The sequence below is a fragment of the Bubalus bubalis genome, chromosome 13 (assembly GCF_019923935.1).
Source record: "Bubalus bubalis isolate 160015118507 breed Murrah chromosome 13, NDDB_SH_1, whole genome shotgun sequence".
Lineage (NCBI taxonomy): Eukaryota > Metazoa > Chordata > Mammalia > Artiodactyla > Bovidae > Bubalus > Bubalus bubalis.
Window position 1 is genome coordinate 5256648 of NC_059169.1, and position 22701 is coordinate 5279348.

The following is a 22701-nucleotide window of genomic DNA, read 5'->3' on the forward strand; positions in this document are numbered from 1 at the left end:
TCTCCAGAGCAGAAACTGAGTCATCTTTTGTGAATCAACTAAGATATATAATCATTTCCTTTCACGAGTCCACAATGCCATACACAAAGGATGACCTGTTCATAGTAAAGTTAGTGTCATTTCAAGATTTATCTTTAAATAGTTGATTCATAAGGCTTAGGACATCATCTGGTCAGTAGATTTCATTTAATAAACATGCATGGACTACTTGCATTTCCGCATCCCATGCTTGATGAGGATGAGAGCTTTGCCTAAAGTGAATTCTTCAGTCCAGAGCAGAGGGTCTCAACTGGGAGTGATTGTTCAGGGTTGGGGGCATTTGGTGCTGTCTGTAGACATTTTTGATTGTCAGGACTAGGGTAAGTGTCTAGTGAGTAACAATCAGGGATACTATGAAAGGTCTCGTAATGGGCAGGACTATCTCCCACCACAAAGGATTAACAAGTACAAAATGAAACCAGTGCAAAGATTGAGAAATCCTGGTCTAGAAGAGGCAAAACATGAACAGTTACAGCTCAGTAAGCACCAACATGGAGCTATTGCTTCTAACATGCCTTCACAGCTTAGAGGAGGCAGCATTTGATCCTGGCAATGGTGGATTCGATCCCTGGGTCACGACGATCCCCTGGAGAAGGGAACAGCTACCCACTCCAGTATTCTTGTCTGGAGAATTCCTTGGACAGAAGAGCCTGGTAGGCTGGAGTCCGTGGGGTTGCAAAGAGTTGGACACGGCTGAGCCACTAACACACACATAGTGGGTAGAGGTGTGGTTATAAGTAAGACTTCCTGAACAAAGTATCTTCTTAGTCTAGGCTTACATGCCAAATAGAAACTCACTTGACAAATGAAGAGAGCTGGGTTTTCTAGTGGAGGAAACTCCCTATGCAGTCACAAAATCAGGAGACTAGGGAGGTGATTAGGTCATGAGAACATGAATGGGATTCATGTTCTTATAAAAGAGACCCCAGAGAAGTCTCCCTGCCCACCGGTGTGTGAGGACACGTGGAGAAGACAGGCATCTATGAACAAGGAAGCAGGTTCTCACCAGACACTGAGTCTGCCAGCACGTTGGTCCCAGACTTCCAGTCTCCAGAACTGTAGGCGGCTTGTAAACAAGCGTCTCAGTCCATGGTGTCCTGTGGTAGCAGCCTGAATAGACTAAGGCAGTTGGAGTCCACTTAGAAAGTCCTCTCATTCGTGACAAAGATGCTGTGCTGAAGATGACAGACGTCAGCTTGCTTAGAGCCCACGGAGCTGGGCGATGTAGAGGTCACTGGTCATCTCCAAGGGGGCATTTCTGAGGGGGGTGGGGGATGGGGCAGATGACGGTGGGGTAAGAAGAGTCTAGGGAGAGTGGAGATGTGAGGGGTGAGTGTGCTGCTCTCTATAGGGATATGTGCCTGAAAATGGAGAGAGAGCTAGAGGGGAAATAGCAATGCTTAAAGCTGCAATTGTGTGATGAGGTGACCCAGTGGATAAGGTGATGGACTCTTAATCCATTGTGCCATGCACGCGTAGGTTTGAATCCCATCCTCATCTGTTTGCTGAGTTCAGCTGGACATGAATTTGAGCAAACTCCAGGAGATAGTGCGGGACAGAGAAGCCTGGTGGGCTCCAGTCCATGGGATGGCAAAGAAGTGGTACAACTTAGTGGCAGAACAACAACAAAGCTGGAATTGATGTGGGTAGGCTTATCTGCTACGTGGCAAGGCCAGCGGTGCTATCTCCTCCTCCTCTTTTCATAGTTGACATTGCTATTTTTGAGATTAGAATTGTTAATTAAGGCTGGATTGAACCATCTACCTCTGCTAGACATAATACGGAGAGCCTGAAAGGATGTAGGCTTGATTGAAAACATTCAACATTCCAGCTTCGATGCAACAAAAGGAACATTCCTTTTGGATTAGATGAACCTCGGGTGGGAAAGCGGTTCATCCTCAGAGACAAGCGTTTGAGAAGTATGGGTGCAGTTTGTTTTTCGTAGAGGGACGTAAGGGGACAAAGACAGAAGCTGTGAATTGCTCAGCAGGAGGCAAGATGGAGGGGACTTTTTCTTAAAAGTTGTTGCTGGTTTTAACAACAGAGTGGTCAGAATGAAAAGCAGGAACCCAGCCCAGAGAGAAACTTCCTGCTTGGCCGGTGGAAAGCTTTTAATTATAAATGTTTGTTTGGATGTGGGAATACTCTGATCAGAGTTTCTGCTGAAGCATCTTTATCTAAAATGAGAGAAATGGTTGCAGAGAGGGTCTTTCAATAGGAGCCACGCTCAACTGTCCAAAAGAATCCTATGGCTTTCTGTAATATAATGATTTGTTATCTATCCTGTGATGTTATGCTTATTTTGTTCATTACATTTCTGTTAAAGTTCTTCCACTGACTTCCTAGATTCTAGATATGCAGTACCATGTTCCTTTCCCAGTAACGCTTCAGACTTAACAGCAGCCATGGAGGTGCTGGGAACATAACATCAGGCCAAAAATGGTTTGAAACTGAGCTGAAATATACACACTGGAATCCAGAATAAAAAGAAGGGAGAAGCCATACCAGATATGATAAAATGAATGCACACATCTGGTATTTTTACTGGCTTAATTTAATTAAAAGCCTATAAAGCAAGCATCTATGGACTGTTTCAAATCTACTGTCATTAAAAGCTTCCAGAACATCAGTGTTCATTTATTGGGTGCCTTTTAAATACTCCAAAGGAAATAAATCCAGGCTTTAGGAGTGGACTCCACAACAACAGATCTAAAGAGTAACTCCTGCCTTGTACACAGGCTCTCCTTGGCTGGTTCATCTGTAGCATGGCAAAGCACACCCTGCTTCCCAGGGATGATGCAAAGTGTGAGTCAAAGTGAGCACCTGTGCTCTTTCTAGAAGGAGGGATCAGGTTGCTTATTTTGTAAAGTATTCCAGAAAACACTTTTCAGAGTGTTTACATCTTGATGCAGCAGAGCAGAGGTCCCCAAGCTTTCTGACACCAGGGACCTATTTTGTGGAAGACAATTTTTCCATGGGCCAAGGAGTAGGAATGGTTTGGGGCTGATTCAAGTGCATCACCTTTATTCTGCCCATTTTATTTCTTTTATTATCACATCAGCTCCACTTCAGATCATCAGGCATTAGATCCTGGAAGCTGCGAAGCCCTGCTAAAGGGATCGTGGGGATTCATCACCCTCCTCAGTTGGAAAATAACTGTTTCCAAAAGTCACTTATGGTAATATGCTAAAGATGACTATTTAGATATATTTAATACAGTGACTTTATTATATTTGGTTCTCTTTAGAATTAGGTCAAATCATTTGAAATTATATTTATAGGTCAAAAAGTTGAGTATTGGCACCTTCATCTGGTTCAAACAAACAGAGCTACCTTCATCTAAAAAATACATTTCAAATTGTCACCTAAAAATAGAAATATTGGGCTTGTGTATATCCTGCTGTGAGCCATTGGCCTGAATAGCATGCTTTCAACATGAAGGTAGGTATTTTTCCTATTACTTTGAAAGGCTTGACCGAAACAATGTTCAAGTATTGTGTAATCCCTCCATAAACTGGGAACTGAAGGCAAGACGTTTTTTTTGAGTCAAAGTTAGATCAGATGAACATATTTTAAAATACACAAGCAAGACTACAGGCACTGTTTAGTAAAGCTCATCAAAACCTACACTGAAGTTTATTCGGAAGTTAGAAATGGCTTTTAGACTGCCTGTTTAGAAAAACCTCAAAAAAGCCTTATTTTAGGAGACACTGACTCCTTTGAGAAGTACTATTATCTTTTCTTCATTAAATAGAACAAATCAAGTTCCAAATGCCATATTGAAGCTCCTGTGTTTTTGTTGTCTGTTTTATTACAAGAAGAAAAGAGTCCGAGTCTTTCCCTTTGCCTTTGAGTGTTTTATGGAGGAAGTCAGGCATTATTTTGTTTATAATTAAAGACCATGTACTAAAGCACAATTTGAATAAGCAACTTTAATTAATCAAGGAACAAACCCCACAACGTTCTATGCCCAAGTTTCAGTTTCTAAGAATGAGAGAAAAGGGCTTTCTCCTTCCCTCCTCCTCTGAGGTTAGAAGCAGGTCAGGTCAGTAATTGGAGCTGGCTAGTCATCAGCTGGTTTGACCTGCTAGGCTAGAATTTTCTTTACTACGGTAAAGTGTAATCAGAAAACCAGATGTATCTCCATCCTGAGAGGGAAGCATAATGAAAAGCAGGCAGTTCATTTATTTTTTTCCAAGCCTTTCAGATCTTCATTCAGCCATTTGGGGCTTGACTTTGCTGTGGACTGGACTACAGTGGGAGGCTTTATTTTATTGCATCACAAGTCCGGAGATGGAGAAATTGAAATTCAAATGCTTGTGATGTCTCAGATCTTCCGGTTCCCTCAAACGTTGATAGCTATTATGTGCTTTTTGCCTGGAAACAAGTGAGATTTCCAATAAGACTGTGAGGCTGCAGTGATATGCTTGATCTGATAAGGGCATTTCCCGAGGTCCCTATAGATGATGTCTCAGTGATTGGGGATGGGAAATCCTGCCCTTCTGAGCAAGTGAGGTGGGGTCAGATACAGTTTGAACAAGCATATTCAGTAGAACTCTTGTTTTCATGACAAACTACCTCATTCTATATTCGTCTCCATACATGGATTTATCCTAGTTTTATCCTAAAGTTTTCCACGCACTTCCCAATGTCATTCCTCATTAAAATCCATCTGTGTATCCTAGTTTTCATAAAAGAGGTCATCTAAGAGTTAATTTTTTAAATCAGTTTTTCATAGACACTGTCTTTTACATCATGCCATTGGAATTTTTTTTTTTTACGTAAACAGGTTTGGACTATTTTCCAAACATTAGCTATTCAAAAGCTCTCCCTCAAAGAATTAGAAGACTATTTATTGGAAGCATAAATGAAGAAAGAAAAGACTTCAATTTATGAAGCCATTAGTCTTGAGGGAGACGTTTTAAAGACTGCAATTAAGGAGAACGCCTCACCACAAACTGCTGGAGAGACACTCCCTTCGACTTCTGAAGGGCTTCGTCACACTGGGTGAAAGGGTCAGTCCCAGGTTTTACCTCGAAGTCGTTTCCAACGAAGCTGGGTCAGAAAACTATCTGAAGAAATCAAGATGCCTAAGTAGCCTCCACATACGAGTCGAAACTGGAATGTGGTCTAGGATACAGAAGAGGAATCTGGGGGTCTTTAGTTTCTGATTGTGATTTAGTGGAGGTGTTGAAGGAAGGAAGTCAAGCCTGGTGGAACTCATTCTTTCATGTGGCTTGGAGATGGTTTAAAGAATTGGTTGGGAGCAGGGAGGGAGAGGGTAGGAGCGATCAAGCAAGAGATCTGGAGAAGCAGCGGCCGAAGCGTGTATCCTCCACGTGGTCTCACTCAGATGTCACAGATACTCAGTTACTGGAACACAGGAAGCGCAGTGGATGAGTCTGTTTATAGATCAAGGAGATAGCCACTTACGGCTTCCCTGGTGGCTCAGTGGTAAAGAATCTGGCTGCCAACGCAGGAGATGAGGGTTCGGTCCCTGGGTCGGGAAGATCCCCTGGAGAAGGGAATGGCAACCCACTCCAGTATTCTTGCCTGGAGAATTCCATGGACTGAGGAACCTGGAGGGCTACAGTCTATGGGGTCACCAAGAATGGGACACGGCCGAGCAACTAAACAACAACAACAATGGCAAAGATATCCACTTAGTTATTGGAATACTGGGACCACTGCTGCTGCTGATGCTAAGTTGCTTCAGTCGTGGCCGACTCTGTGCGACCCCAGAGACGGCAGCCCACCAGGCTCCCCCGTCCCTGGGACTCTCCAGGCAAGAACACTGGAGCGGGTTGCCATTGCCTTCTCCAATGCATGAAAGTGAAAAGTGAAAGAGAAGTCGCTCAGTCGTGTCTGACTCCTAGCCACCCCATGGACTGCAGCCTACCAGGCTCCTCCGTCCATGGGATTTTCCAGGCAAGAGTACTGGAACCACAGTGCACGAGTATTACCTGTGAGACAGCAGGCTCTTTAACTTTCTGGCTCAGTCTTTCTTTTTTATCAGGAGTGGACCTTGGATAAGACTTTGAAAGGGGGGTGGTGGTGAGGGCACCCCAGCCATTCTGTTTTGTTGAGTATATATTTGTTTTTTTGAAGTATAGTTGACTTACAATGTTATATTAGTTTCAGGTGTACAGGGAAGTGATTCAGTTACACATGTATTTTTTCATATTCTTTTCCATGATGGGTTATTACAATGTATTGAATACAGTTCCCTGTGCTGCACAGTAGGTGCTTGTATAGCTAGTCCATATATAGTGGAGTGTGGCTATTGAACAAATACCCTTTTCTGGTTTGTCAAACGTACCTTAAGGAAATAAAGGCACAAGGAAATAGTAAAACAGCAGTGAAAAAAACCAAAACATTGAGATGAGCGCCCGAGTACGAGTCTCACTTTCCATCCATCTTTTCTAGGCTCTTCCCCAGTGATGAGTCTTGGCTTTTCTTGGGTTGGCCCTGGGAAGGATGATCATCACATGCCGTGTGTCTCCAACCAGTTGAGCAACCGTGTCCTTCTTCACGGAGGGTCATCCCCCTCCTCTTTCTCAATGTGAGCTCCTAACATTTCCTACTTCTCTGCATCTTTCTCATCCCATCAAAAAGATGCCTGTTGGGGGCACCATTCTGTCTAGGGCCCGCTTCCTAAGACAACTGCTAAGACCTGAAACTGATTCCAGCTGATGTGATACAAGTCAGATCCCTGGTTCAAATCTAACCCTAAAAAACTCAGAGAGGACTTCTGAAGCCTCTGTCAAAACAGGGGTGAAAAGCGTGCTGCGCTTCAGTCCTGCAGACGTCTGACTTGAGCCACTATGTCAGTTCCACATAGAATTAAACGCTTTCACATACCTGTGGACACATCTCCCTTCTTAGTGTTCTCTTTTATCCCATTAACTATTTTATTCCCATTAACAAAAGCCCACTTTTTACAAGCACATGAAAAGCGTGAGTAAGTCATATAAAAATTTTAGCCTAAAAATGAGTATTCCATTTAATATAGAACTGAGGCCTCAAAAGATGGCAGATGTATAATTAGATATTAAAAACCGAGAAAATACCCTCTGCCTCTTAGAGAAACACAAGCTGCTGAATCATGTTGGGTTAACCCTCAGTAGGTCTATCAGATTTGCCTGTTTAAAAATGTTTCAAGGGGACTTCCCTGGTGGGCCAGGAGTGGAGAATTCTCCTGCCAGTGCAGAGCATGAGGTTTGATCCCTGGTCCGGGAAGTCCCCAAGTGTCTCGGGGCAACTAAGCCCGATTGCCACAACCACTGAGCCTGCACGCCCCAAGAAAGACCCAGCACAGCTGAAAGAAAATGATTAAAAAAGGAAATGTTTCACGTATCTTAAAGCTGAATATTCTTATCTTTACTGCAAATACATGGTGATTTCAGTCAGAGTCCACATAATATTCTCCTTAAGGATGTAAACTCATTCTTGTTTGTTCTTAATTCTGTATCAGTGTGTAGTTTTAAAACCAGTAGTATCTTTGGGAAATGAGTATTAGAAATGGAAAGGATGACCAAGTAAGGTATAAAAATAGAGGGAAAACCCACAATTCAATATTATGATAGAATGTGACTGAATTTTAATTTCATGAGAATTTTAAAGCTTATGAAAAGACATTTTAATATCTTAACCACAATAGAAACTGACACAGTTCTTTGTCATAATACTTATGTTTAGTAACTAAAAGAATAAACCTTTGAGCAAAGTACATAAATGTAAAATTCTCATTTTAAATCCTGTGTACGAAAGAGCAAAGACAAGTCACAGTCAAATTAGAGTATTATTTCCTTTTAGGGGAGTGGATTTGGAAGTTGCTTTTTCTAACTGGGAAAGTAGATTTTTTTTACTTTCATTTTCCCTCCAGAATGGTACTGGGGAATTGTTTTGACTTCACTTACGAATCAACATAAATGCTGATGAAATCAGAAGAAATAGTGCTTGTCTCATTAGCATTTGAAAACAATTATTTTTAATAAAGTTATATAATCTTATATCTATAATTACATATTATATAATTTAGTGTTCTTAAAATAGAAGGGGGTATCATCACTGTCAAAAGAGAAGGTATACCCAAACTAAATGATAATTGGTTCCAATATATACAAAATAAGCATGGAAACCTAAAAGAAAATCATTGTAAATAAACTGAAGAAGGCATTGTTGCCTACTTAAATAATTGTTTAGGAACTTTGAGGAAACAAACTGATCCTATTGAAGTTCTCCTTAGAAAGTAAAGTGAAATCCACTCAGTCGTGTCTGACTCTTTGCGACCCCATTGATTATACAGTCCATGGAATTTCCAGGCCAGAATACTGGAGTGGGTAGCCTTTCCCTTCTCTAGGGGATCTTCCCAACCTAGGGATCGAATCCAGGTCCCCCTCATTGCAAGTGGATTCTTTACCAGCTGAGTCACAGGGGAAGCCCTCTCCTTAGAAAGAAGACACTACAGCTTTATTACTTAGCTGTTGTATGTTTTTTAGCTGTTACTACCTCACTGAGTCAGGTGATGTAACATTTTTAATCAAATTCCAACCACCCTCTGTCTCCATCCTCGCATCCCATCATCACCCACTTCTCAGGATGGTCTCCAAGGAACCCACAGGAGGGAGAGTTTGGGAAGGGCTGACTCAGGTAACACTGCTGCTCCCAGCGTTCTGATCTCGGGTCGGGTCTAGGGAAGCCTGGGGAAGGGCAGGCTGGCTATTTGTTACTGAAGCAACAAGCTGATGAGTTTACTCTACCAACCTCAGTGTGCGATGTAGCTTAACAAATCACCAATGGGAAAGCCTGTGTAAATATCATTGACTGGGTTGTCACATGTTTGCACTAGGATTTACTGAAGCACAGATTTGGAAAGCATGACCTGGATTTGTAATAAATCTTGGGTTTATAAGAGTGGGTAAGACCAATATTTTTAATCTATCTCTTTTTGGCACAGAGCTACTACTCAGTTCAATATTGAATCCTATTTTAATGTTTCAAGGTGTCAACGTTTGGTTTTGCTGAGCAGGTAGGTATATGGAAATTATCCAAGGGAGGTGAGGATACAAATGAATGAGTTGAAAATAGTCAATATATCATGCATGTCTTTGTGGGTAGAATCTGAAGTTTTTCAAACAAAGCCTCAAAACTCATCCACGCAAATAAGTACTGTCCTTCAAATACCTTCCTTAAGATTTAGAATTTGTCTAATGATATTACTCACATCTTCTCTGGGAATTGCTTTCAGAGTCAGTTTATGAGCCGAATAACAATCCATCTATTTCTTCACGGATGGCACCTATTTCAACCAGAGCAGCATTCCACAGCTCGATTACTCACCCTCCTCACCACACTTGGCTGTGAATAGTCATTGTCTTCTTTTTTTCTCCTTCCAGAAATAAAGTGTGAAAATTGTCCACCGTTGACAATATTCCAAAAAAAAAAAAAAAAAAGACTTAGGAAAAGATTCAGAAGAAATTCCAAATATGGAAATACTTCTGAATAATGACAGCATCGGGGTCATGATGCTGCCATGAAGTCACAAGCAGCCTACAGGCCAGGAGCAAGGGACAGGCTCCCAAACACTCAGAGGGGAGCACTCCGGAGGGGTGCGGGGTCCCACTGCCATCTAAACCAGAGCATGGCCAGCCGCCAGACCCCAGCTCAGGAGTGCAGGGTGAGTGACCCCAACATTGATGTCATAATTGGAGACGGCCCAGCCCCTCAACTGGTATGAACAAGACGTGTGCTGGCAGAAACTGGTTTGAGCTGCTAGTTCAGCCTGTAACACTACCTAATGCTGAAGTGCTAGCCTAGACCCCTCTCCATGGAACTCTCCAGAAGGCCATCCTGCAGGGAGACGGTCTCCAACTTTCCCTTCCGAATATTAGCTCTGCCCGAAGCATCCACAATGGAGGGGACAACACAGGGTGTTTTTTTATCGCTTAGTCGCTAAATCATGTCTCACTCTTTTGTGACCCCATGGACTGCAGCCTGCCAGGATCCTCTGTCTATGGGATTTTCCAGGCAAGAACACTGTAGTGGGTAGCCATTCCCTTCTCCAGGAGATCTTCCCAGACCAGAGATTGAACCCCTGTCTTCTGCATTAAAAGCAGGCAGATTCTTTATCACTGAGCCACCTAAAAAGCCCCAGCATGGGCATCTTTAGTCATTGGATTTAGGATCAAGTCCTGGATCTAACTCTCTAAACTATCCAACTCTGTGGGCTTGAATAAGTCACTTACCTGCCTGAGCCCCAGGGCCTTAATCCATGATGCCACCAGACAGTCTAGAATTTTCCACTCTTATGATGCAGTGTTATACTCTCTGTATGATTGAGTACTTAAGCGTTCTTCATATCATTTATTTCAAAAGCTCACATAAGGAGGAGAAAAAACAAACTCTTAACTTAAACACAGCATCTCACACATCATTTACCTAAACAGTAAATATGTAGAATATGAGATGAACCTAGATTAGAAAAACAAAATTACAGCAAGTTTACTGCTGATATGTTGTGGGAGCAATTTTAAATTTCATAGCTTGCTTTCATTTCCTTTCTAAATAAAGGGATTATGAGATAGAAATTTAGGTTATTGTTGTTGTTGTTCGGTCACTCAGTCATGTCCCACTCTTTGTGACCCCATGGACCGCAGCATGCCAGGCCTCCCTGTCCTTCACCATCTCCTGGAGCTTGCTCAAGCTCATGCCCATTGAGTCAGTGATGCCATCCAACCATCTCATCCTCTGTTGTCCCCTTCTCCTCCTGCCTTCCATCTTTCCCAGCGTCAGGGTCTTTTCCAATGAGTTGGCTCTTCGTATCAGTATTGGAGCTTCAGCTTCGGCATCAGTCCTTCCAATGAACATTCAGGTTTGATTCCTTTAGGATTGACTGCTTTGATCTCCTTGCAGTCCAAGGGACTCTCAAGAGTCTTCTCCAACACATAGCTAGAGACAAAATTTGATTCCTAAAAGCTCACAGTGGTCTAAATGGCTTACAGGCACGCCTCACGTATGGATACTCGGGGCAGAAAAGCTTTCTCTTCAAAGTTTCAATCTTAAGCCTTTTATGGAGATCGCGTTGTCGGCGGCCACACGTCATGTAGACGGGGCTTCCTTTCTGAAATATGCCTGGACTGCACAGCCTGACATGCTTGTAAACCAAATACAGGGACGGCGCTGCAGAAATAATGACTTCATGCCCGGCGCCCGCGTCCTGTTTCCACTGTTTAACCCCACACACATTGTTCTCATTTCCACTCTTCACGAGACATTTGTTCTTTTCACTGTTCTGTGCTTTAAGTGGATGAGGTTCATCTGGTTTGCTGATGTTATGAAATATGGAATTCTCATATTAACGGTCCTAAAGTCATATGGGAATACTTTGCACCGTGTCTTTGCCACGGCGCGGCACTACCTTGTACCATACGAGTGAGTTAACATGATATTAAATTACTGCTTCTGGTGTCACTTGCTTTTCTTATTTTCCGAGGACCTTTGTCCTCCTGTGGGTGAAATGCAACCACTCATGGTCATCCTCGGCGAGCTTATGCAGAGTTTGACCTTTTACATAAAACTATGTGGATCAGTGTATTTGAGGCTTCAGAGGAGGGATGTTGAAAAGGGGTATCAGAGGATGTTAAATTATTTTGTTTGATCAGTCTAGTCAGGTCTCTTTTAAACCCATTGATATATTTTCACAGGAAATTATCTGAGCCTTTTCAAATAGTGTTGGGGGACTTTTCTAGCATATTAACTTTGCCTAAGATAATGTGGGTCAGGGACCCTCTAAGTGAAAGCAAGCAGCTTATCTTGGTTAAATTATTGTAACCAACTGTAACCTAGTATCCTTAAAGATAACCACACCTTCATCTAAAAGCTAAATGGTAATTGCCCTTATCTTTCTTATTAAAATCTTAACATTTAGTAAAACATCCAGAGGCCAGGGCACTAGTTCTTAAACGTGAATGTGCACCCACGCCCATGCAGGGCTGACCGAGACACACCAGCGTGTCCTGCCCTGGAGCTTGATTCCGTGGAAGGGGGTTGGGACCAAGGCTTTCCATTTCTAACAAGTTCCCAGGTGGTGCTGGTGCTGTGGACTGGGGATTGCACCTGAAAGCTCCCGGAAGAACACGAAAGGGAGAAGGAGAAACAGAAGGGAGAAGGAGAAACAGAAGGGAGAAGGAGAAATGGAAGGGAGAAGGAGAAACAGAAGGGAGAAGGAGAAACGGAAGGGAGAAGGAGAAACGGAAGGGCAAGCTGATCATAGCTCCGAGTTGTCATTTCTACACGCTTTTTCTTCAAGACTTTCTTTTTTTTAATGTGGACCATTTTTAGTCTTTTTTATTGAATTTGTTGCAATACTGCTTCTGTTTCATGTTTTGGTTTTTGGCCAGGAGGCATGTGGGAATCTTAGCTTCCCAACCAGGGATCAAACCTGCACCCCCTGCCTTGGAGGGCAAACTCTTAACCGCTGGATTGCCAGGGAAGCCCCTCACTTCTACTCTTGATGTAACTTAAAATACAACTGACAATTAAAAAATGCCAGAACCTGGACTCAAAACCAAATCAGAACTTGAGGATACAGATCTGAAAGCTAAATAATCCCTTGAGAATAGAATCTCCCTTCTATTTCCTTCCCAGTCATTCATACTCATGGTCCCCGAGCAGAGCATCCTCCTGAACCACAAGCTCCTAGAACTGGAAAACACAGAGCCACTGTCTTAGCAAACCTAATTACAGCCAACAGCTGCTTCAGAGGAAAGAATACAGCTTGGGATCCACATACAAGGCTTTGAACCTTGACTCCTGTGCTGAATTTCTTAAGTCTTCTGGCCTTAAGGGACATAACGCACCCACTTTCCCTTAGAAGAGGAGGGAATAACTTTCTCCTTTAAATGTTTAGCTGCAGTGTCAAGATCTAACTAAGCCAAGTGTAGGTGTGCAAAATGACCACTGTGGCTTCCTTGGTTGCTCAGATGGTGAAGAATCTGCTTGCAATGCAGGACACCCAGGTTCGATTCCTGGGTCAGGGAAGATACCCTGGAGAAGGGAATGGCCATCCACTCTAATGTTCTTGTCTGGAGAATCTCGTGGGCTGAGAAGGCTGGCGGTCTATAGTCCATAGGGTCCTGAAGAGTTGGACATGACTAAGCAACCGATATTTCACTCCAAAGCAATCTGTGGGACTTCTGAGCCTGCAGAATGGAGCTTTAAACTAGATTAAATTCATTTCCATCTGTGGAGTACAGTGTTTCTATTGAACAACTGAGTCTGATGGACTGAATCTCAGATGGATATGCTGTTAGTGTCCCTTGAAGAGAAGAATGGACACAGGGACATCACCAGATAGATGGTCAATACTGAAATCAGATTGGCTATATTCTTTGCAGCCAAAGATGGAGAAGCTCTATACACTCAGCAAAAACAAGACCAGGAGCTGACTGTGGCTCAGATCACGAACTCCTTATTGCCAAATTCAGACTTAAATTGAAGGAAGTGGGGAAAACCACTAGACCATTTAGGTATGACCTAAATCAAATCCTTTATGACTATACAGTGAAAGTGACAAATAGATTAAAGGGATTAGATTTGATAGAGTGCCTAAAGAACTATAGACAGAGGTTAGTGCCATTGTACAGGAGGCGGTGATCAAGACCATCCCCAAGAAAAAGAAATGCAAAAAGGCAAAATAGTTGTCTGAGGAGGCCTTACAAATAGCCAAGAAAAGACGAGAAGTGAAAAGCAAAGAAGAAAAGGAAAGATATACCCATTTGAATGCAGAGTTCCAAAGAATAGCAAGGGGAAATAAGTGATAAATGCAAAGAAATACAGGAAAACAATAGAATGGGAGAGACTAGAGATCTCTTCAAGAAAATTAGAGATACCAAAGGAACATTTCATGCAAAGATGGGCACAATAAAGGACAGAAACAGTATGGACCTAACAGAAGCAGAAGATATTAAGAAGAAGTGGCAAGAATACAAAGAAGAGCTACACAAAAAAGATACTCACAACAAAGATAATCACGATGGTATGATCACTCACCTAGAGCCAGACATCCTGGAATGCGAAGTCAAGTGGGCCTTAGGAAGAATCACTAAGAACAAAGCTAGTGGAGGTGATGGAATTCCAGTTGAGCTATTTCAAATCCTAAAAGATGATGCTCTGAAAGTGCTGCATTCAATATGCCAGCAAATTTGGAAAACTCAGCAGTGGCCACAGGACTGGTAAAGTCAGTTTTCTTTCCAATCCCAAAGAAAGGCAATGCCAAAGAATGTTCAAACTACTGCACAATTGCCCTCATCTCACACGCTAGTGAAGTAATGCTCAAAATTCTCCAAGCCAGGCTTCAACAGTATGTGAACTGTGAACTTCCAGATGTTCAAGCTGTATTTAGAAAAGGCAGAGGAACCAGAGATCAAATTGTCAGCATCTGCTGGATCATCAAAAAAGCAAGAACATTCCAGAAAAACATCTATTTCTTTTTATTGACTATTCCAAAGCCTTTGACTGCGTGGATCACAACAAACTCTGGAAAATTTTTCAAGATATGGGAATATCTTGACCTGGCTCTTGAGAAATCTATATGCAGGTCAGGAAGCAACAGTTAGACCTGGACATGAAACAACAGACTGGTTCCAAATCGGGAAAGGAGTATGTCACGGCTGTATATTGTCACCCTGCTTATTTAACTTATATGCAGAGTACATCATGAGAAACACTGGGCTGGAGGAAGCACAAGCTGGAATCAAGATTTCTGGGAGAAATATCAATAACCTCAGCTATGCAGATGACACCACCCTTATGGCAGAAAGTGAAGAGGAACTAAAAAGCCTCTTGATGAAGGTGAAAGGGCAGAGTGAAAATGTTGGCTTAAAGCTCAACATTCAGAAAACTAAGATCATGGCATCTGGTCCCATCACTTCGTGGCAGGTAGGTGGGGAAACAGTGGAAACAGTGAGAGACTTTATTTTGGAGGAGGCTCCAAAATCACTGCAGATGGTGACTGCAGCCATGAAATTAAAAGACTCCTTGGAAGAAACGTTATGACCAACCTAGACAGTTTATTAAGCAGAGACATTACTTTGCCAACAAAGGTCTATCTAGTCAAAGCTATGGTTTTTCAAGTAGTCATGTATGGATGTGAGAGTTGGACTATGAAGAAAGCTGAGTGCCAAATAATTGATGCCTTTGAACTGTGGTGTTGGAGAAGACTCTTGAGAGTCCCTTGGATTGCAAGGAGATTCAATCAGTCCATCCTAAAGGAAATCAGTCCTGAATATTCATTGGAAGGACTGATGCTGAAGCTGAAACTCCAATACTTTGGCCTCCTGATGTGAATAATTGATTCACTCGAAAAGACCCTGATGCTGGGGAAGATTGAAGGCAGGAGGAGAAGGGGATGACAGAAGATGAGATGGTTGGATGGCATCACTGGCACAATGGACATGAGTTTGAGTAAACTCTGGGAGTTGGTGATGGACAGGAGGGCCTGGAGTGCTGCAGTCCATGGGGTCACAAAGAGTCGGACACGACTGAGCGGCTGAACTGAACTGAAGAGAAGAAGACAGGCTGGGGAACTCTTGAGTGCTGAGTTCCACTGTAAGTGTCCCAGGTGTGATGCTGGTGGATCTGAGCGTGGCTGAGTAGCCTCAAGTTTTGTGGTCCTAATGATCCTATGGGCATAGACACCTTGGTGCCTCTTTGCCCGATGCCATGAAAATACCCAATTCTTCCAACTGTGTGGTTCTGAGTCTGTGTTTACAATAAAACATTCTGATCATGGTCTGGCTTCCCCCGATAGGTCTGCCAATTTGAAGTATTTTGGCTTCTGCAACAATAAATCCTCGTAGCTAATGAGTAAGTTGCCTCATTACAGGCAGCTGAATACACCAACCAAAAGTGTCCCCATGCAGTAATCCTTGGTATCTCAGTTGAGAAGGCCTCTGATTATAAGCTGGTTTTTCCTATAGCTTAACCGTAGGGACAGAATGTACTGGTCCTGCTGGGTGTGTGTGGCAGTTTTATTCCTCTGAAATTATTAAATTGACATTCTTCTTGCTTTATGCTCTAGTCTAATGAGCTTGGAAAATGTGCTTCTGCCCCCAAGTTGCTGCTCGTAAAGCAGAGGGCCAGATTTCAGACTGAGGTGAATTCTCTGCATCCTTAAGGCCCTGTGTGTGAGCCGGGATGCTGGCTGGGGTCCTCGGTGGTCCAGACACGAGCATGTGGAGAGAGTCAGCCTTCTGAGCTCTGTACCTTCAGGCTACCGTTATGGTACCAGCCACTGGATTCTCCTGGGAGGCTCAGATCATGGCTCTAATGCCTATTCTGACTGGGGATTTAATAAATGGCGTAGTCTAACACAGGCTTTATTTCAAAATCTCCTGGGAGAAGAAACCCATACTTAAGACAGTAAAGATTTCTGCCAACTTGTGATGGATCCTCAGTTCCCGTTTAAATCGCTGGAGTTCACCACCATCCTTCCCTCTTCATCTACCACAGCGCCGCCTTTGCCTCCGGTGTTCCCGGAGTCTCCACGTTCCAGCTCCCTTCTCCTGCCCAGCAGGGTGGGCTTCATGAGCTGTGTCCTGCTCAGTCACACAGGGTCCCAGGGTCGCCAGGACCCTGAGCTGCACTTAACGCTCCGTTGGGTCTTGAGTTTTCACAGTCTCTGCCTAAGGGCTACACGGAGCCCCGGAGATGGCCACCTCTCTGCTGACGACTTCAAACCTGTACCTTGAATCTGAAAGTCACCCCTACCCTCCAGATGATGTCTAGACCGCTTCCCGAAGGCCACCACCACCTGGGCAGTGACATTTCCTCCCTGAAAGCAAGCACTTCCTCTAACCCGAGAAGGTGTTTCCCCACTCGGTGGAAGGAGCCCTCTCTTACTCAGAATTCAGATTGGAAATCTCTCATGTTCCTCTTTCCTTCCACCTGGCCCGGCTTTGCGTCTCTAGGTCAGATAATCCATCCTCCTAAGAAACCTGTGTTGGCAATCTCTCTTCCCAGCTCTGCTGTCTGTGTGACTCTGTCCCCCAGGCAACTTGTACTCCTCGGTAACTTGTTTGTGGGGGTCTGTTCGTCTCATCCACGGCCTTTCAGAAAGGCACCCCTGGTAATATCCTTTTCCTGCTTAAGATTCACTGGGCTTAAGTCCTCATCTTTAACCCCTTCACGTGGGTGTCAGTTCGAGCTAGACCAAACCAGGGGCACATTTCCTAGAATTTCTGTGATTCCCATACTCCCACGGTGGTTGAAATTAACCTGTGCCCATGGAGTGGGATGTCTGTCTCCTAGTCAACTGCATGGCGTGTTGGATGTGTGTGTGCTTAGTCGCTCAGTCGTGTTCCCTGTGCAGCCCCATGGACTGTGGCCCACCAGCTCGTCTGTCCATGGAATTTTTTTTTTTTTTTTGGAATTTTCCAGGCAAGATTGCTGGAGTGGGCTTCCATTTCCTACTCCCGGGGATCTTCCTGGTCCAGGGATGGCATCCCAGGCTCTTGCGTCTCCTGCACTGGCAGTCAGGTTCTTCACCACTGGCACCACCACAGTATGCTACAGTCTTTTTTTTTTTCCCCAAGATGAAGCTCTCCCTACAAAGCCACTTTTGATCTCTCCCGGGTGGTCAGTGATGCACTTTTGCCTGGGCACTTATAGTTCCACGCTTATCATTTCCCTGGCACGCTTACCTAGATGAACTAAAATGTTCTTGCACTTTTTTCTGACCACGCCATGCGGCATGTGGGAACTTACTTCCCCAGCCAGAGGTTGAACTCTCACCCTTTGTATCGGAAGGACAGAGACTTTTTTCCTATAATTTAAAAAAATTTACTTTATTTACTTATTTAGCTGTGTTGGGTCCTGGTGGTTGGACGTGGAATCCTCACTGTATCGTGTGGAGTCTGTCCTTGCGGCGCATGGACTCTCTAGCTGTGTCCCACGGGCTCCAGAGTGCACGGGCTTCCCTGGTAGTGCCCCTGTATTATACTCCTCTCACTCATGGTAGTGGTTTAGGCACGAAGTTGTGTCTCACTCTTGCAACCCCATGGACGGTAGCCTGCCAGGCTCCTCTGTCAGAATGCTGGAGTGGGTTGCCATTTCCTTCTCCAAGGGATCTTCTCAACCCGAGTCTCCTGTGTCTCCTGCTTTACAGGCAGATTCTTGACCAACTGAGCCACTAAGGAAGCTTCTCACCTATACTGCACAGCAACTATACTTCAATTAAAAAAATACATTCACGAGTAGAGACCAGGGGCTGAAAGGTCAATGATGTGAAAATGTTATAGCAATTGGAGTATGAGGAGAGGGCGTGGTCTGGGCCAGATGCAGGGGAATGACTGGGAAAGAATGCCCAAGAAAACCAAGTGCACAGTGGCAGCCGGGCTCAGGATGAAGCCAACATATGCACTGAGGGGAGGCCTGAAAGCACTCTGGGGTGAGATGAGACGGAGTTCCCTACCCCTGAGTTGACCGACGCCGGGTCCTGGCTCTGTTAGAGGCGATGAGTCCAGGTGACCATGCGTGCCCTATGTGGTGTGCGTGGCGGGGCTGTGTTGATGGTTTAAAGTGGTCAGGGGCTGGGTGTGCAGAAGTCATCATCCAAAGAAGCATGATGTTTCTTCAAAGAAGGAGTCTCCTTTTATAAATTCACATAAAGATCATCTGTGGATTCTTTGAGATAAACATGATGTGTCCTTAGAGTGACTCTTGGTTCCTGAACTCAACTTAGGCAGAAAAGGCTTTATTTTCTCTAAGACAATTTTAGAGCCCCTTCTTGCAGAGCTGGCAGGATGTGTTGACCTCAGAGTTTGATTCCTTCTCCCAACCTAGTCAATCGTAAAGGAAATCAACCCTGAATATTTACTGGAAGGACTGATGCTGAAGCTGAAGCTCCAATACTCTGGCCACCTGATACGAGGAACCGACTCACTGGAAAAGACCCTGATGCTGGGAAAGACTGAAGGCAGAGGGAGAAGGGGACGGCAGAGGATGAGATGGTTGGATGGCATCACTGACTCAATGGACATGAGTTTGAGCAAGCTCTGGGAGATAGTGAAGGATAAGGAAGCCTGGCGTGCTGCAGTCCACGGGGGTTGCAAAGAGTAGGACAGGGCTGAATAACCGAACAAGAAAACCCGCCTTTCCAGATCTGTATTAAAGGAGTTTGAGGAGGGTCCATGGGCAACCGTGTTACATCAACTTCTGCCATCAGCCCACAGGACGCACCAGTGGAGTCTGGGCTCGCACGCCACATGTGGTTACCTGAGCGCCTTCCCTGCTCTACCTGTGCTCGCCTCTAACTGAGCGGTCCCACCTGCCTGCCCTGGGCCCTCCCAGATCTAGGCTTCTGCCTCTGACAAGAATTCAGAATTTCTAGAACCCTGTATCACCAGTTCCCCTCCAGCCAGCTAAGAGAATCTCCTTCCTAACTTTCTCTGTGAGTGTAGTTGCAAGGATATTTTGTCTACGTTGAGCATTTGGTAATTTTAGAAACAAAATGCTTGTTTTCTTGCTAGAATATGAACTTGTGCAGCCCTTAAGAAATACGCTTAGCTCACACCATCCGGTTGAGTGGTGGGAAGAAAAGGAATCTGAGAGGAAGAAAAGGAATCTGATGGCGAGGGATTAAAAACAAGGTCATCTAATTAAAAATCGAAAACCTTGACACACACATTTTTCTCACATCTTCCAGGAAGCTGTATCGTGCTTATCTTGTAACTTTGATTCCATCTCCCCCAAACAATCCCACTTCTCCCATTCAGATATTTGTTGAGCACCTCGTAGGTGCCAGGGACTGTTCTAGATACTGCAAAGACTTTGAGAGAAAATCATGGCCCAGAGGATTTATAGTGAGCTCTGAGAGGCAGTGATCAAGAGGGGATGGGCTGGTGGAAGTGGCCTGGCTTCGGCTGTCAACACTTAGTCACTTAAGGGCCTTTAAAGTTTTTCTGAGGTTGAGCATCGAGCTGAGCCTGGTTTTCTTGTGATTTTCTTTCTTCTTCTTTTTTTTTAAACAACTAATGAGATTTTTGAGCAGTATGATTACTGGGTAATAAAATTTTGAATTTGAAGAGAGGTCAGACCACAGACCACTTTTCAAAAGTCCTTCCTTTTTTTTTCCTGGTTATGTATTAGAAAACTTCTGTGAAATAATAGCTAGGAAAATACTTCTTTGAGTCCAAGAGAATTGTCTTTGTGTTCTTTCTTCCTTTTTCTTTCTTTTTTTTTTTTACCCTGGGGGCCACCTACTTGAGTTTCCGTTTTGCAGTGTTTGCTAAGCGGTTATTGTTATGCATTGCTAATGCACCAAACACAGCTTTAAATAAAACAACAAGGAACCTCTGAAAGGCACTGAATATAAAAATAAGATATTCTCCAAGTACCCTTCATGTAGATTTGCTCTGCCGCGAGGGAAACGGACTTTAAAATTAGATCATCTGCTTAGAAACCCTAAGAAGCCAAGTTTTTCTCTCTCGCTCCTGAAATGGAGAAGTAAAAATCTAGGCCATTTGAAACCAGCAGGAGCAGGGCGGGGAGCGGACAGGCCTGTAACTCAGAGTGACAGGCGGTCGGTCAGGGCAACAGGGAAGGAATCCCCACCCCAGGGTGTGTGTGGTTCACAGACGGAGGAGCAGCCCCAGGCTTCCCGGGGCAAAGCTTGCCCTTTCAGCTTCTGCTGTTCCCCAGGCGCTGGCAAGGCCCCACAAAAGAGGGTTTTCTCTTTTCTGTGCTTCAAGGGGCTCTTTTCAGCAGTCTTTTTCCCTTCCCGCCCTCCCCCAACCCCCTTTCAGCTGGTCTGTAACGCCCTCTCCACGCCCCTGGTATGCCAAGGGCACCACTGAGATGCACCCCTAAGCGCACCCTGGGGACAGCCTCAGATTCTGGGTTAGTCACTCACGTGTTTGGTGGGTCCGTCTCTAAACTCCAGGGAAGAACTTGCTAGAGGACAGGCAAGATCCCCCGATCCATACCGTGCCTCGACCCCACCAGGGACGGGGTCGAGGAGTGGGAACCTAGGAACCACTTGCTCCTATCGCATCCTCTTTCTACCTTCTTGGTGGAAAGGGCTACATTCTTTAGACAGAGACGCACTGACATGAGGTTTGTTGTTGTTTAGTCACTAAGTCTTTTCCAGCTCTTTGCGACCCCATGGACTGAAGTCCACCAGACTCCTCTGTCCATGGGGATTCTCCAGGCAAGAATACTGGAGTGGGTTGCCCTTTCCTTCTCCAGGGGATCTTCCCCACCCAGGGATCGAACCCAGGTCTCCTGCATTGCAGACAGACTCTTTATCATCTGAGGCACCAGGGAAGTGGGTTAAATGAGCACAATAAGTTAGATCATTAAAAACTGCGGTTGGAACCAAGCCTGACAAGAGTCCAAGGATGCAGGTCCTTGGCCATTGTCGTCACTGCCAAGTTATCCTTCTCAAGTGCCCGGGTTGCTTGAGATAAGCTTCAAGTTCATTGTCCAGTTTAAAAGGTATCACCAATTAAAAAAAAAAAACCCTAGAACTTTTATTCCTTAATCATATCTCGTCCCCAACACCTGATGTTATCTGCAGGCTGGGCTGCAGGCAGAGGGTGCCCTCTGCACCCTCACCTCGGCTGCCCCCGCCCCTGCCCAGGCCCTCCTCCCAGCGGTCTGGCGGCCTTGTTCCCTGTCACAGCCGGCCGGAATGCAAAATGATGAAAATTAATGCTATTATTAAAGGATTTTTCAATTAAATGTGCAGTTTAGAGCCAGATGCTGCTCTCTTAAAGGAAGAGAAGTTTAAGTAAAAAAGCCTGACAGATATTCGTTCCATCTAGCGTGGCAGAATTTATAGTAGATTACAGTCTTTGATTTCTGCGGGCTAAGGTTGTCAGGTCCACTTGCAAATGGGCTGTGGGAACGAGTTGCACTTTTGCAATTTGAAAACATATGGGACATATGGTAAATATTACACCCGTAACTGCTACGACGCTGGGCTTCCTTTCAGGCCCTTTCTTCTTTGCCTCCAGTGGGCTATTTGCAGGCACCCCGTTACCTTTCTGCCTCTATTTTCCCTCGGAGTATAGTTTGCTTCAGCATCCCAGCGGAAAAAAAAATTTAGAAATTAGGTGATTTTTTTTTTCCCGTATGTGACAACGCCATGTTCCCCAGTCTCTGATCCTCTCTGAGCCAAAGTCCATCCCAACTGTTATCCTCATGTGCCAAGATCTACACTGTCTTACTTTTTATTTTTTGCTATCTTACTAAATTCTGTGCATATTTCAGCCACATGACACATTTTTTAAAAAATGGATCAAATTAAAAATATAATAATCAACTCACAGGAATTTAAATGCTATTTAACAGAAGGGATGTAGGCTGTTTTAGAAATGAGTTTGGTTTAACCAAACCACTGATGGTCCAGTGGTTAAGACTAGGTGCTTCCAACGCCAGGGGCATGGGTTTGATCCCTGGTCAGGGAACTGTTTCCCACGTGCCACACGATGTGGCCAAGCAAAGACAAACACTGAGTTTGGGTGGCGTGTGTAAGTGGGTCAACCAAGTGGTTATCAGTTATTCTTGGTCAAAAAGCACAGGACACAAGCTTCAGGGTTTAAGGAGCTCTGTATAACTAACAATACAGTCCTGTGCATGTTAAAATATGTTGAGACTAGA

At 44.3% G+C, this 22701-nt stretch overlaps 1 non-coding gene across 1 annotated transcript; it reads left to right on the plus strand.

Moving 5' to 3' along the window:
• Positions 1 to 1457: 1457 nt before the first annotated feature.
• TRNAK-CUU lies at positions 1458 to 1539 on the plus strand. Its single transcript has one exon. It is a non-coding gene; the product is annotated as a tRNA-Lys (tRNA).
• The last annotated feature ends 21162 nt before the right edge of the window (positions 1540 to 22701 follow it).